This window comes from Chiloscyllium punctatum, chromosome 10, assembly GCF_047496795.1.
Source record: "Chiloscyllium punctatum isolate Juve2018m chromosome 10, sChiPun1.3, whole genome shotgun sequence".
NCBI lineage: Eukaryota > Metazoa > Chordata > Chondrichthyes > Orectolobiformes > Hemiscylliidae > Chiloscyllium > Chiloscyllium punctatum.
In genome coordinates, this window is record NC_092748.1 from 63,523,892 (window position 1) to 63,538,646 (window position 14,755).

The window sequence follows — 14,755 nt, forward strand, 5'->3', positions numbered from 1 at the left end:
AACCCACCTTGTTCCCTGATGCCCACAGGTGATGTTGGTTCAGTCCTCTGCAATAACCTAACAAGCCATTCAGTTGTATCAACTGTACAAGATGAGGAAAAGAATGAAAGATCACCTGGCATTGACTAAAGCACAATAAACGACAAAGACAAATACAAACCCTAAAAAGCCCTCTTTAATAGTATCTGGGCGCTAGTGCCAAAATTAAGAGAATTGTCTTGCAGACTAGACAAGTAGGGGCTTGATGTAGTCATACTCACGGAATCATACTAGCAATGTCCCAGACAACACCAACACCATTTCTGGATATGTCCTTCACACTTTCAAAACTGACGAATAAGAGATGATGGCACAGTGTTATACAGATGATCGGAACTTGATTTAGGAGTGCGCAATATTGATTCCAGACCCCAGGAGGTTACATTGCTTCAGGCCAAATGTAGGCATGGAAACCTTTTGTTCATTACCTTGTACTGTCCTCCCTCTGCTGATTAATCAATACTCCTCCATGTTGAATAGCACTTGGAGAAAACACTGATGGTGGTAAAGGCACAGAATGTATTCTAGGTGAGGGGCCATCAATGTCCACCACCAGGCGTGCCACTGGAGCACCATTACTGACTGAGCTGGTTGAGTCTGAAAGGACATAGCTGATAGACTAGGTCTGCAACAGTTAGTGAGGGAACCAACAAGAGGGAAAAGTATACATGACTTCATCCTTTCCAATCTGCCTGTCACAGATGTATCTATCCTTGACAATATCAGTAAGAGTGAGCATTGCATAGTCTTTATGGAGACAAAGTCCTGCAGTCACATTGAGAATACCTTCAATTGTGTTGTGTGCTGAATAGGATAGATTTCGAACAGGTCTGGCAACTTATCTGAGCATCCATGAGGTGTTGTGAGTCATTAGCAACATCAGAATTTGAATCTGACACAATGTGCAAAGTTATGGTGTAACATATCCCCCACTCTACCATTACCATCAAGCCACTTAATGAAACCTGGTTCAATGAAGAACATAAGACCACGTGACGTAGAAGTAGGAGTTGGCTTTTTGACATATAAAGTCTGCTCTGCCATTTAATGAGATTGTGTCTGATCTGATAATCCTCCGTTCCACTTTCCTACCTTTTCCCTATCACCCCCGATTCCCTTACTGATTAAATATCTGTCTATTTCAGCCTTGAATATACTTAATGACCCTCACATCTACATCCCTGTATTGTAAGAAAAAAATTCACCACTCTCTAAGAAAATCCTCTGTCTTAAATGGGTGACTTCTTACTCTAGGGATATGCCATCTGGTTTTAGACTCTCCTACAAGGAGAAACAACCTCCATATCTATCCTGTCAATCATGCTTCAATGAGGTCTCGACTCATTTTCCTCAACTCAATGAGTCAGGTCCACTTTTCAATTACCTTATCCATAATTATTTTCTTATCTTTACTCTGTGTTGTTATTGACTGACAAAATCAAGTTGCCAAAATTACAAAATATAAAAGTGAAGATTTTTTTTAATGGTATAAATCCATACCAGTTATCTCATCAAACTCTCTTGCCAAGACTAAACTTATAATAGGCGGCAGCGGCGCCTTTTGATTTTTTTTTAACATGTTTCACATTTGTCACATCACTTCTGTGAGCTTATTGTACTCCCTGTTCTTTATTCCTGCATTCTTTACTCAAAGTTTTGACCTTTTGGAGGACTGATGGGCAAATTATCTTTCTAATTTCAATGCAGTTGACTTTCTGTTTCTAAATTTCTACCCCCTGATGTCAATAACACTTCTAAATCGTACCAATTGCAAACTTACGTATTTCTAAATACAAAAATTTACAATATTCCTTAAATAATATGCCCACCATCATTCCCTAATTTCATTAGGTCTTGGGGATCCCTTCAGCCCATAATAAATAATAACATTTAGCTTCTAAATGCTCCCAATCCTTAAGCTTTTGATTTGTTCAGGCATCCTTTATACACCATTTCCTTTGATCTAATGCATTCTTGAACATGTTGACCAGTGTTAATTTACTTTTTCTTGAGGGTGTCTGTACCTTAGAGGAATATTAACTCTTGTAGAGTTATGTAGTATTTCTTGGAACACTAGCCTCTGCCTGACTACTGCCAAATCTCTTCATTTGTTCTCTCAATCTACTGCAGTCAACTTGCCTTCATTTTTAATGGTGTAACATGCTACTTTGAGTGAACTGTGTCACATTCCATTTGTAATTCTGTCATATTGGGGTCACTGGTTCCCAAAGCTCTTTTATAGTATGGTTATTCAGTAACCTTTCCTCATTACACAATACCAACTCCCTAATTTGCTACTCAACATTTTACCCCAGAAATTAATCTTCAATGTACTTCTGGATTTTATCATCCATATCATAGTAGTGATTTGATTAACCCTATCCATGGAGCTCCTAATGGGATTTGCTGCCCTGTGCTGTTCCTTAGCTCAAAATAAACTGATTCTACATCTTGATCATTCAATTTAACATGCATTTACACTAGCACTGATTTCATCCATTATTAAGAATACTGCCCTAAATTATTTTCCTTTTTGCCCATCCCTTCTAAATGTTGAATATCTAGATATTCAGTCAGAATTTTCACCTTGTAGCCTTATCTCTGGCAATTAAATCATACCCATTTGCCTCAATTTGTGCATTCCTATCAACCTTTTTACTAAAGTTATGTGCATTCAGAGAGAATGCCTTTAATTCTTTTTTTTTAATTCCTTATTTCGATTACACTTTTTGTTTGCTTCAACTGACATTTCTGTTTTATACTTTGCTACTTACTTTTGGCAGCTTTGCTTCTCAAGGATCTAAGCTCCCTCTCAGGTTCTCATTCCCATACCAGTTTCGTTTGAACCCTCCTCAACAACACAAGCAAATTTCCCTGTGAGAATGTTAGTCCTGCAGTTCATATTTTATTAGCCAATGCCCCTGAAATTTGATGTCCTTCCTCATACACCCTCAGCCATGTGTGTTCATTCATTCACTTTCTTTTCTGTTCTCAGTAGCATGTGGGACTGGGAATAATCCTGGGTTTACTGCCTTGGAGGTCCTGCTTTTCAATCTGTTTTCTAGCTCCCTGAAATATGGTTTCAGGACTTCAGAACCATTTGAACTTAAGTAATTGCTGCCGACCTAGAAAATAACCTTTAGCTGTTCGCTCCCTCCAGAAGAATGTTCTGCAACTACTCCACCATATCCTTGACCTTGGCACCAGTAAGGTAGCACACTATCTGTGGCAATGACCACAGAAATACCCTAACTAATCCCCATCATTACTGTTCTTACCCTCTTCTCCTCCTGCATAACTGAGTTGCTTATGGTGCCATTAACCAGCTCTGAATACACTCCTCTGAGGGACTACCCCCCTCACCAGTGCCCAAAGTAGATTAGTGAGTTGAATTTAAGGCGACTCCTACTCTAAATACCTATTCTCTTTGCCTGCTTGGTGGTCAGCTGTTCCCTTTCTGCCTCCAATCTTCAGTCACTGATTGAATTCTAGATATTTTTAATCATTCTGTTCAGGATGTTATGATACACCTTGGGAGCAGGTAGGACTTGAATCTGGGCTACTTAGCTCAGTGGTTTTGCACCCCAAGAACTCCTACTGATTGACCTCTAAAATGTGGAGTTCAAGATTCTGCAGCTGGTGATCACTTACTGCACATGTGGTCATTTATGTCACTGGTGCATCCATATCTTCACACATCCTACGAGACACACCTTCCTTTTGACCAATCTGTCATGCCACGCCTCAACTAATATCAGTGTTATTTAACTTTGGTTAGCTTGCAATCACTTTTTTGACTTTTGGTATGCTTTTCTTTATTGGTCAGAGTATTGTGTACAGGACGTTGGTTAGGCCACTGTTGGAATATTGCGTGCAATTCTGGTCTCCTTCCTATCGGAAAGATGTTGTGAAACTTGAAAGGGTTCAGAAAATATTTACAAGGATGTTGCCAGGGTTGGAGGATCTGAGCGACAGGGAGAGGCTGAACAAGCTGGGGCTGTTTTCCCTGGAGCGTCGGAGGCTGAGGGGTGACCTAATAGAGGTTTACCAAGTTATAGATTAGATTACTTAGTGTGGAAACAGGCCCTTCGGCCCAACAAGTCCACATCAACCCGCCGAAGCGCAACCCACCCAGACCCATTCCCCTACATTTACCCCTTCACCTAACACTATGGGCAATTTAGCATGGCCAATTCACCTAACCTGCACATTTTTGGATTGTGGGTGGAAACCAAAGCACCCAGAGGAAACCCACGTAGACACTGGGAGAATGTGCAAACTCCACAAGTTAGTCGCCTGAGGCGGGAAATGAACCCAGGTCTCTGGCGCTGTGAGGCAGCAGTGCTAACTACTGTGCCACTGTGGATAGGATAAATAGACAAAGTCTTTTCCCTGGGGTCAGGAATGTGGTGCTGAGGTGTCTATCCTTGATGGAGATGCACGTGTCCAAGAATGAGACAGACAGTCGAGAGTAATTCATGGTGAGTTTGATGGGGGGATGAAACTTGTTGATATCACTGTGTAGTTTTATCAGTGACTCCTCGCCATGGGTCCAGAGGAAGATAATGTCATCAATGTACCTGGTGTACAATGTTGATTGGAGATCCTACATAGAGAAGAAATCTTGTTCGAACCTGTGCATAAAAATGTTGGCATATTGGGGTGCAAATTTGGTCCCCATGGCTGTTCCGTGTGTCTGGATGAAGAATTGGTTGTCAAAGGTGAAGACGTTATGATCGAGGATAAAGCGGATGAGTTGTAGGATGGTGTTTGGAGACTGGCAGTTGTTGGTGTTGAGTACTGAGGATGTTGCCGCGATGCCATCCTTGTGGGGGATGCTAGTGTAGAGTGCGGAAACGTCCATTGTGACAAAGAATGTTCCCGGTTCGACTGGTCCATGGGTGCTGAGTTTCTGTAAGAAATCCGTAGTGTCGCGACAGGAGCTCTACCGCAAACTCACAGACAACCTCACAATGCTACACTTCTCCAGCTTCCACCCAAAACATATTAAAACAGCCATTCCCTATGGACAAGTCCTACACATATACTGGATCTGCTCAGATGAGGAGGAATGTGTCGGACACCTGAAAGTACTCAAGGATGCCCTCACAAGAACGGGGTAGGATGCTCAACTCATCGACTGCCAGTTCCGACGTTCCGCAGCAAGGAACTGTAATGACCTCCTCAGGAGACAGACATGAGCTGCAACCGACAGGGTACCCTTCGTTGTTCAGTACTTCCCAGGGGCTGAAAAATTACGCCATGTTCTTCGTGACCTGCAACACATTATCAATGAGGATGAGCACCTCACCAAGACCTTCCCCACACTTCCGCTACTTGCCTTTAAACAACCACCAAACCTCAAATAGATCATTGTTCGCAGCAAACTGCCCGGCTCTCAGGACAACTCCTTACAACCCTGTCACGGTGGACGCTGCAAGACGTGTCAGATTGTGGACATAGATACCACTATTATGCATGGGAACACCTCCCACGTTGTACATGGCAGGTACTCATGTGACTCAGCCAACGTTGTCTATCTTATACGTTGCAGGCAAGGATGCCCGGAGGCAAGGTACATTGGGGAAACCGAGCAAAGGCTACGACAACGGATGAATGGGCACCGCACAACAATCAACAGACAGAAGGGTTTCTTCCCAGTTGGGGAATACTTCAGTGATCCAGGACATTCAGCCTTGGACCTTCGGGTGACCATCCTCCAAGGTGGATTTCGGGACAGGCAGCAGAGGAAGGTGGCCGAGCAGAGGCTGATAGCTAAGTTTGGTACCCATAGGGAGGGCCTCGACGGGGACCTTGGGTTCATGTCACATTACAGGTGATCACCATTGCACTACACACACACACACACAGATATTCCTACACACACACACTCTCACATACACACGGACACAGGTACACACAGACGCGCACACAGACACCCACACACACCCTTATAGATACACACACTCCCACACATGCACCCCCTCACAGACTTAAGACACTCTGCACTCACTACACACACACACACACACACACACACAAAGACCCACATGCACACATATATTTTATGTGGTGAATTTGAATTTGCAGAGTTACATTGCACTTTGCTCAAAAACTGCATACATTCATGGAGAACTCTGAGCTCAAAAACTGCATGAATTTATGTAAAGCTCTGTTATCTCACTTTTTAGATTAGAATCAATCTAAACATCAGGTCATAGACAGAGAACACAGGGGGCTAACACCTTCAACATATTGTCTAGCTATCACCATTGTTAACAGCTAACCCAAGAATGCAACTTTAAAAAAAAAGGGTTTTGTGATTTACACATGAAAGAAGTGAAACTATCACTGTATTCTAACAGATGAAAGGCTTAACAGACAATCAATTTTTCAATGTATAATTTCCGTTACATCACACTACAAATTTTTGCGATAAATTCTGTGTTATGATCGAGCCCTGCACTATCACGTGATGAAGGAGCGTCGCTCCGAAAGCTAGTGCACTTCCAATTAAACCTGTTGGACTATAACCTGGTGTTGTGTGATTTTTAACTTTGTTTAACAGTGTAATGGAACTACTTGAAGGTTGCCACTTCTGTGTCAGAGCCTGATTCCTAATCAATATTTAAACCAAAAAAGGGAGAAGCAGGACGTCACATGTGAACCTAATTCACTACTCACCCTGCCTACCATAGCATCATCAGAGAAAGGCCATCATATCTGAATAGGTTGAATAAAATAGCTGCCCATTTTAGTCCCACTAACCAGCACCTCATCCATAGCCTTGTAAGTTAATATATTTCAAGTGCAGATCCAGGTTCCTTTTAAATCAGCTCAGTGTTTCTGTCTCAACCATCAAACTGGGCAGTGTATTTCAGTCATGCACAATACTTTGACTAGATTCCCTACAGTGTGGAAACAGGCCCTTTGGCCCAACTAGTTCATACTGACCCTCAAAGAGTAACCCACCCAGACCCATTTCCCTCTGACTAACGCACCTCACACTACGAGCAACTTAGCATGGCCAATTCACCTGACCTGCACATCTTTTGGACTGTGGGAGGAAATCGGAACACCCAGAGGAAACCCAAGCAGACACAGGGAGAATGTGCAAACTGCACACAGTCACCTGAGGCTGGAACCCAAATCCCTGGCACAGTGAGGAAGCAGTGCTAACCATTGAGCCACCATGAAAATGTTTTTCCTCATGTTCCTTCTAATCATTCTATTTTGAAATCTGTGTACCCTGATACTGATCTCTCCACAATAGACAACAGATATTCTCTGTCCACTCTATCAAAGCCCCTCATTATCTTTTATACTTTAATTAAGTCATTCCTCAAGCTGCTGTATTTTAAGGAAAACAACTAGTCTACACAATCTTGCCTCACCTGCAACTTTCAAGCTCGGGCCACATTCTAGTAAATCTCATTTTGAATACACTCTCAAACAATTAGGTCCTTTCTGTAATGTGCAACCAGAACTGCACACTCAACTCCAGTTGTAGCTTATCTCATGTCTGATGTTGTTTGGTCATTACATCCCTGCTCTTGTATTTAGTAACTCCCAATGAAGGAAGGTATCCCATATATCCTTTAAAGCACATTATCTATATCTCACTCAACTCTAACTCTAACTCAGGCATAGTCCATGATCGAAATGTGCACTCCATAACTGACCCAACTTTACAGCTCTGCTATAATCCAGGCATGAAGTGCGATGGACAATTGAACAATTAAATGCTACAACTCTAATACATCGGATGGATCAGTTTTTGTTCAATGTGTACAGGAGGGTTTCCTGACACAGTATGTCGAAGGGCTGACAAGAGGGGAGGCCACATTGGATCTAGTGCTTGGTAATGAACCAGACCAGGTGTTTGATTTAGTTGTAGGTGAGCACTTTGGAGAGAGTGACCATAATTCAGTTAGGTAAAAACAATGACTGCAGATGCTGGAAACTAGATTCTGGATTAGTGGTGCTGGAAGAGCACAGCAGTTCAGGCAGCATCCAAATAGCTTCGAAATCGACGTTTTGGGCAAAAGCCCTTCATCAGTGATGAAGGGCTTTTGCCCGAAACGTCGATTTTGAAGCTATTTGGATGCTGCCTGAACTGCTGTGCTCTTCCAGCACCACTAATCCAGAATCATAATTCAGTTACGTTTAGTTTAGCAATGGAAAGGGATAGGTACATGCCACAGGTCATTGATGGGAAAAGGGCAATTATAATGTGATTAGGCAAGAATTAGGATGCATAGAATGGGGTAGCAAAATGCAGGGGATGCAGACAATGGAAAGGTGGAGCTGGTTTAAGGAACAGATATTGCGTGTCCTTGATAGGTATGTCCCTGTCAGGCAGGGAGGAAGTGATAAGGGAAGGGAACCATGGTTTACAACAGAAATTGCATCTCTTGTTAAGAAGAAGGAGGAGGCTTATGTGTTGATGAGGCAAGATGGTTCAGATGAGGCGATGGAGAGTTACAGATCAGCTAGGAAGGATTTAAAGAGAGAGTTAAGAAGAGCAAAGAGAGGACACAGGCAGTCTTTAGCAAATATAATAAAGGAGAACCCGAAAGCTTTCTATAGGTATGTGAGGAATAACAGGATGATTAGGGTAGGAATAGGGCTAATCAAAGACAGAAGTGGGAAGTTGTGTGTGGGCCCTGTGGAGATTGGAGGGGTGCTAAATGAACATTTCTCATCGGTTTTCACTGAGGAAAAGGAGAATATTGTAGAGGAAAAGAATGAGGTATGAGATATTAGACTCGAAAGGATCGAGGTTAGTTACGAACAGGTGTTATTAATTCTACAAGGAGTGAAAGTAGACAAGTCCCCTGTGCTGGATGGGGTTTATCTGAGGATTCTCTGGGAATCTAGGGAGGAGATAGCAGAGCCTTTGTCTACAGGTTTGGTACCAGAGAACTGGAGGATTGCAAATGTTGTGCCCTTTTTCAAGAACTGAAAATGTGTTGCTGGAAAAGCGCAGTATCCAAGGAGCAGGAGAATCGATGTTTCGGGCATGAGCCCTTCTTCAGGAACGCTTTTCCAGCAACACATTTTCAGCTCTGATCTCCAGCATCTGCAGTCCTCATTTCTTCCCTTTTTCAAGAAGGGCAGTAGAGATGACCCAGGTAATTATAGACCAGTGATCCTTACTTCTGTTGTAGGAAAGGTTTTGGAAAGGATTATAAGAGATAAAATTTATAATCATCTAGCAAACAACAATTTGATTTCAGACAGTCAACATGGTTTCGTCAAGGGCAGGACGTGTCTCACAAATCTCATTGAGTTTTTTGAGAAGGTGACCAAGCATGTGGATGAGGTAGGGCAGTTGACATGGTGTACATGGACTTCAGTAAAGCCTTTGATAAGGTTCAACATTTTGATGGAAAGTATAGTTTCTGTGAAGTGTATAATAATTTTTTGCCTATGTATGGTCACATATTTTTTTTTCCCAATCCACGTCAGCTAATTTACTCCTCACAGCTTCACCCGTTTCTTTGCTCAAATTTAGTGCCTCGGCTTCAGATTGAGCGACCTCACTTGTAAACATTTTGGCCCAGATATTGTAGTGATCCAAGAGTCATTTCTGTATAATAGACTGGAATTGTGTGTCAGAAATATGTGGAATCATCAATATTGCAAACTGCACAGTAGTTACCCAGGGGATTGAATATTCATAAAGATGTTGTTCATACCTGGAACCCTTGATAGACTCCATTGAAGTTGGGAAATTTGGAGGCTTCTGACTTACTGAAGTTTAATAGTTACCCTGGAATGGTTAGAGGATTAAAATTCTAGACACTAACTCCTTGCAAGTATTAAATTGCTGAATTCCCAACTACAACTCTCCTAATCCCTTACACATGCTGGACTCTTAACAAGCACTGTCTCTTCTCGAGTTAATTCCACCCCACTCCTGACCCAGATCTACTGGACTCAACACCTGCCATAAACCTGACATGTCCCCTGCCGAGGCCTGTGATACCCTTTGCCACCTGTTGAGCTGTTATAACAAACAACCCTTCCTTACAACCGATTCCCAAGCAGCCCCTCTACCACCACCAACCCACTCCTGCTCTTTGCCCTAAGCCCTCACTCCCCTAGCCTAAGTATGCTTACCTGGCATTTGCTGACCTTACCAATCTGGCACTTTTCACCCCTTCCTCACCTAGCATCTTCTTTACTTACCCTTTCACAGGAGCTGTCAAGGTGGCTGGCTGTGCTGCTGGCCATTTAAATTTCAAAGCACAGCAAACTGCTGCAGAATTGTTTGTGGCTTCCATGCTGCTTCTTTCCACTGCTGGACATGTCAATTCCTGGACAGTTTTGTTCAAGAATTTAGAATGCGGAAGAGACCTAAAGGTGAAGGGTTTTTTCTAATCTAATTGGGTTTGGAAGTAGTTTCCAAAGCTGGTCAAAATATCTGGGTCAATGTAATATTCTATTACTTAGTCATCACTTAGCCCTGCAAGTTCTCTTAGTAAAGATTATTAATCGTCCCTTTTTGTTCTATCATATTTGATCTAAAATAGACTGCTATCTTGTTTGTTCCTCATCTGTTCTCTAGTTGGAAACAGTGAATAATGGTTCAAGGATATTTTTTGGCTGGAGGAATGTTTGTACTGAAGTTCATCAGGGATTAGTACTGGGAACCTTGCTTTTCCTCATACTTATGAATCATTAAGATCTTGGTGTATAAGGGATTTTTAAAGTTTGTGAATGATATGAAACTTGAATGTGCTGTTTTGTAAACTGTGAGGGGACAGTATAGAACTTCATTTTAAAACAGAATCCTGCTTGCATGCCCACATGTCTGTCTTCGTCAGGCTGCAGTGTTCCAGTGAATCATAGAGCAAACTGGAGGAACAATGTTTCATCTTCAAACTAAACTCTTCACGGCTTTCTGGACTTAATACCGCATTCAACAACTTTAAATTGTGAACCATTTCTTCACCTTCTTTCAGCTTGTTCTCATGTCTCCCCCCCCCCCCCATCATTACTGCCATAGCAGGAGACACACCATTGTTCTGCCATTGTCACATTCTGATCACTTAACCTGAACTGTCAGTATCTTTTCTCCATCCACACCCAACACCAACTACTCCCCACCCCCCAACTCCCTAAACTATAGTATAAATGCTATCCCCTCCACACTTCATTCCACTCTGCTGCATAGCATCTAGACTCAACATTAGCTTGCATTCTCTCCATGGATGCTGTCTGACCTGCTGTGATCTCCGGCATATGTTATTGTGACTTCAAAAGGACAGTTTGGAGGAACAGAGAGATAGGTGGCCCATGAAGTTCAATATGGAAATGTATGATCCCAGCTGATAGTAATCCTGAACAAGTTAGATCCCATTGTGAGGCCCATTTTGATAGACCATAAAGTTTGGACCAATACCGATCCAAAGTAGAGACCTAGACAGACACTGTGGCAAGGACTGAATGACATCACAGGTTCTAAAAAGAGACAATACAAGATAGCAGACAATGACATATTCCTCCCAGATCATCTCAACACCTTCTATGTTCGCTTTGAGCAGAATTTTGGCGGAGAGGTAACACTTATTCCAACAAGTCCTGATGAACCTATCCGAACAGACACTACATCAGAGGTTAGATCAGTTTCCCTTCTTGTGAATCCAAGGAAAGCATGGGACCAGATGGAGTACCAGATTGTGCACTCAGAGCATGCACAGATCAATTGACAGAGGTCTTCTCGGATATCTTCAATCTTTCCCTGAAAAGGGCCAACATCATCCCTGTGTCTAAGAAGGCTCATGCAGCATGTCTCAATGACTACCACCCAGTGGTCCTAACTTTGGTGGTCATGACGTGCTTTGAAAGGCCGGTCATGGCATTAATCAACTCCAGCCTCCCCACCACTCTTGACCCACTCCAATTTTCCTATCGGATCAACAGATCCACATCAGATGCCATATCACTAGCCCTTCATTCCTCCCTAGAACACCATGATGCCAAAAACAGCTACGTAAGAATCCTACTCATTGACTACAGTTCAGCCCTCAACACTATTATGCCCTCATTACTAAACTTAGTGACCTTGGACTCAGCCCCACTCTCTGCAACTGGATCCTCAGTTTCCTGATCCACAGGCCACAATCAGTGAAGATTGGGAACAATATTTCATCCTCTCTAACACTCAACACTGGAACCACTCAACCCCCTATTGTACTCACTGTATACCCATGACTGCGTCGCCAAATACCAGACCAATGCCATTTACAAGTTTGCTGATGACACCACCATAGTTGGTCGAATTTCAGATGATAATGAAACAGACTACAGACGGGAGGTGGGAGACTTGGAAAAATGGTGCACTGAGAACAACCTAGCTCTCAATGGCAGCAAAACCATGGAACTCATTCTTGATTTTCAGCAGGATGTTACTCATGCCCCCTACACATTAACAGCACAGAGGTGGAACAAGTGGAGAGCATCAAGCTCCTGGGAGTATTCATCCACAACAAGCTTTCTTTGTCTCATCATGTGGATACACTGGTTACAAAGGCCCAACAACATCTCTTCTTCCTCAGGCAGCTGAGGAAATTTGGCATGACGGCAAATACTCTTGCCAACTTTTATAGGTGCGTCATCGAGGGCATTCTGCCTGGATGTATCACTACCTAGTATCGCAACTGTACTATTCAAGATTGGAGATGGTTACAGAGAATGGTGAACTCAGCCTGGGCAATCGCAAAGGCCAACCTCCCATCTATAGAATCCATCTACTAGTCCCATTTACTATCTATGCTACTTAACTGTGTGATCTGCCTGTATTGCTTACAAGACAAAGCTTTTCACTGTGCCTCAGTACACGTGACAATAAATTCAAATTGAATTCAAATCAATTCAATTCAATTTTATTTTTGCTGTTTGTTTACTGTGGTGGTCTGTCATAAATGTAACTGTCAATAGATATTTTCAAGAGACTGCTAATGTACTTTGAACAAAAGAATATAAGGGTTAATTATTCACAAAAAGAAAAAAACTAACAATATTATATTTTGTTATTATACAAAAACCACTTTTTGTGGTTTTATTAAAAAATCAGAAATAAAGATTCAACCTTTTACTCTTAGCAACAGTTTTACAGAAGCTCAAATAAAACAAAGAACTGTGAATGCTGAGCTGATCTGGCAGCATCTGTAGAGAAAAAGCAGAGTTAATGTTTTGAGTCCAGAATTCTGAAGGGTCATGGACTCACCATTAACTCCTTTTTCTTTCCATAGATGCTGCCCAACCTGCTGAGTTTCTCCAGCAGTTTCTGTTATTATTGCATTCAAAAATCCATGAAGGGTCACCCTGTCTCCAGGTTAAAGTTTCTTGTCCAGTTGGCATAGAATTATAGAGTCATAGAAATGTACAACTTGTCCATACCGACCAGATATCCCAACCCAATCCAGTCCCACCTGCCTGCACCTGTCCCATATCCCTCCAAACCCACCCTATTCATATTCCCATCTAGATACCTTTTAAATCTTGCAAATTGTACTCGCCTCCATCACTTCCTCTGGCAGCTCATTCCATGCACGTACCACTCTCTGCATGAAAAATGACAAAAAGAGGTTTCTGAAATTTTTTTAAACTGACTTCATAAATACTTGCAGAGCAATCACATTTGTTTTCCATACATTTCAACTTTAAGCAGTTCTTTGTTTCTGGAATTTTCTTGTAAGCCATTCAGATCATTATGTGCATTTGGAGAGCCAGTGCAGACATCGTACACCACTTGGTCATCTCCTTTTGTGATTCTATGCTTATGCTAATGTTAGATAACACTTGCAACTCTTTTCATCAGAAGGTTACAGGGAAACAACTCTGAATGAAAATAAATTTAATTGGAGATAGCATTACATGTGGAGACAGAGAATTACATTTGAACTACCTTGAATTTACCCTTGGACTCATTCTGTCATTCTTTTAACTGTCAGAGAAAGCCCTAATTCAGAGTGAATGAATAATCTCCATGCGACTGTCAGATAGCAGATGCGGAATGCAGTTTTAGAGTATTGATGCAGTCTTTCTGTTAAAGTAGTTCTGAGCTGACTAGCCCTATGGATCACTAAGGAATACTATTACTGCTGTTGCGGCTGAAGTATTCCATGGATTAATTGAGCTGTACAGTCATTTACTATGCACCAACAGAACATTGAGCTATTAAAAAGACCAATAGTTTAATTTATATGAAGAATTGTTTAGGCCTGTCATTTTGTGTTGAATAAATTTGCTACCTTGTTAATTGTTTAGAATTCAGTAGTACTACCAAATATGGCTTAGGCTGAATGCTGATTACTTCATTTTGGAGAATTCCAAAGCATTGAATAATTTTAAAAATAAACAGAGTGGATTACATTGCATTGATCCTAACGTTCATGTTACTTGTAATTAATTGCTATTTTAAAAAGTATATACAGTAAAAAGGAAATGGATAATTTATTATGTAAAACTAGTTCACTAAATTAATTCTAGCTAAATATGTAGAATGTTAACGTAGTTGTCTCATTTGTTAGGTTGTTGCTTAAAAATAGTTTTAACTGCATTATCTACAGATCCTTTATATAACTGATGATGAATATTAAAGTGAACATTTTGGGGTCACATTAAATATTCTGTAACAAGAAACTGATGTATCTTCAAGTATTGATTCACATCTCATTCAAAAATTTTGCTGTTTCGCAGGTGT

At 41.6% G+C, this 14,755-nt stretch overlaps 1 protein-coding gene across 2 annotated transcripts in view; it reads left to right on the plus strand.

The window, feature by feature from the left end:
• galnt13 (polypeptide N-acetylgalactosaminyltransferase 13) overlaps positions 1 to 14,755 on the plus strand; it is a 433,026-nt gene that overhangs the window by 219,097 nt on the left and 199,174 nt on the right. The gene's annotated exons all lie outside the window — the stretch shown is intronic.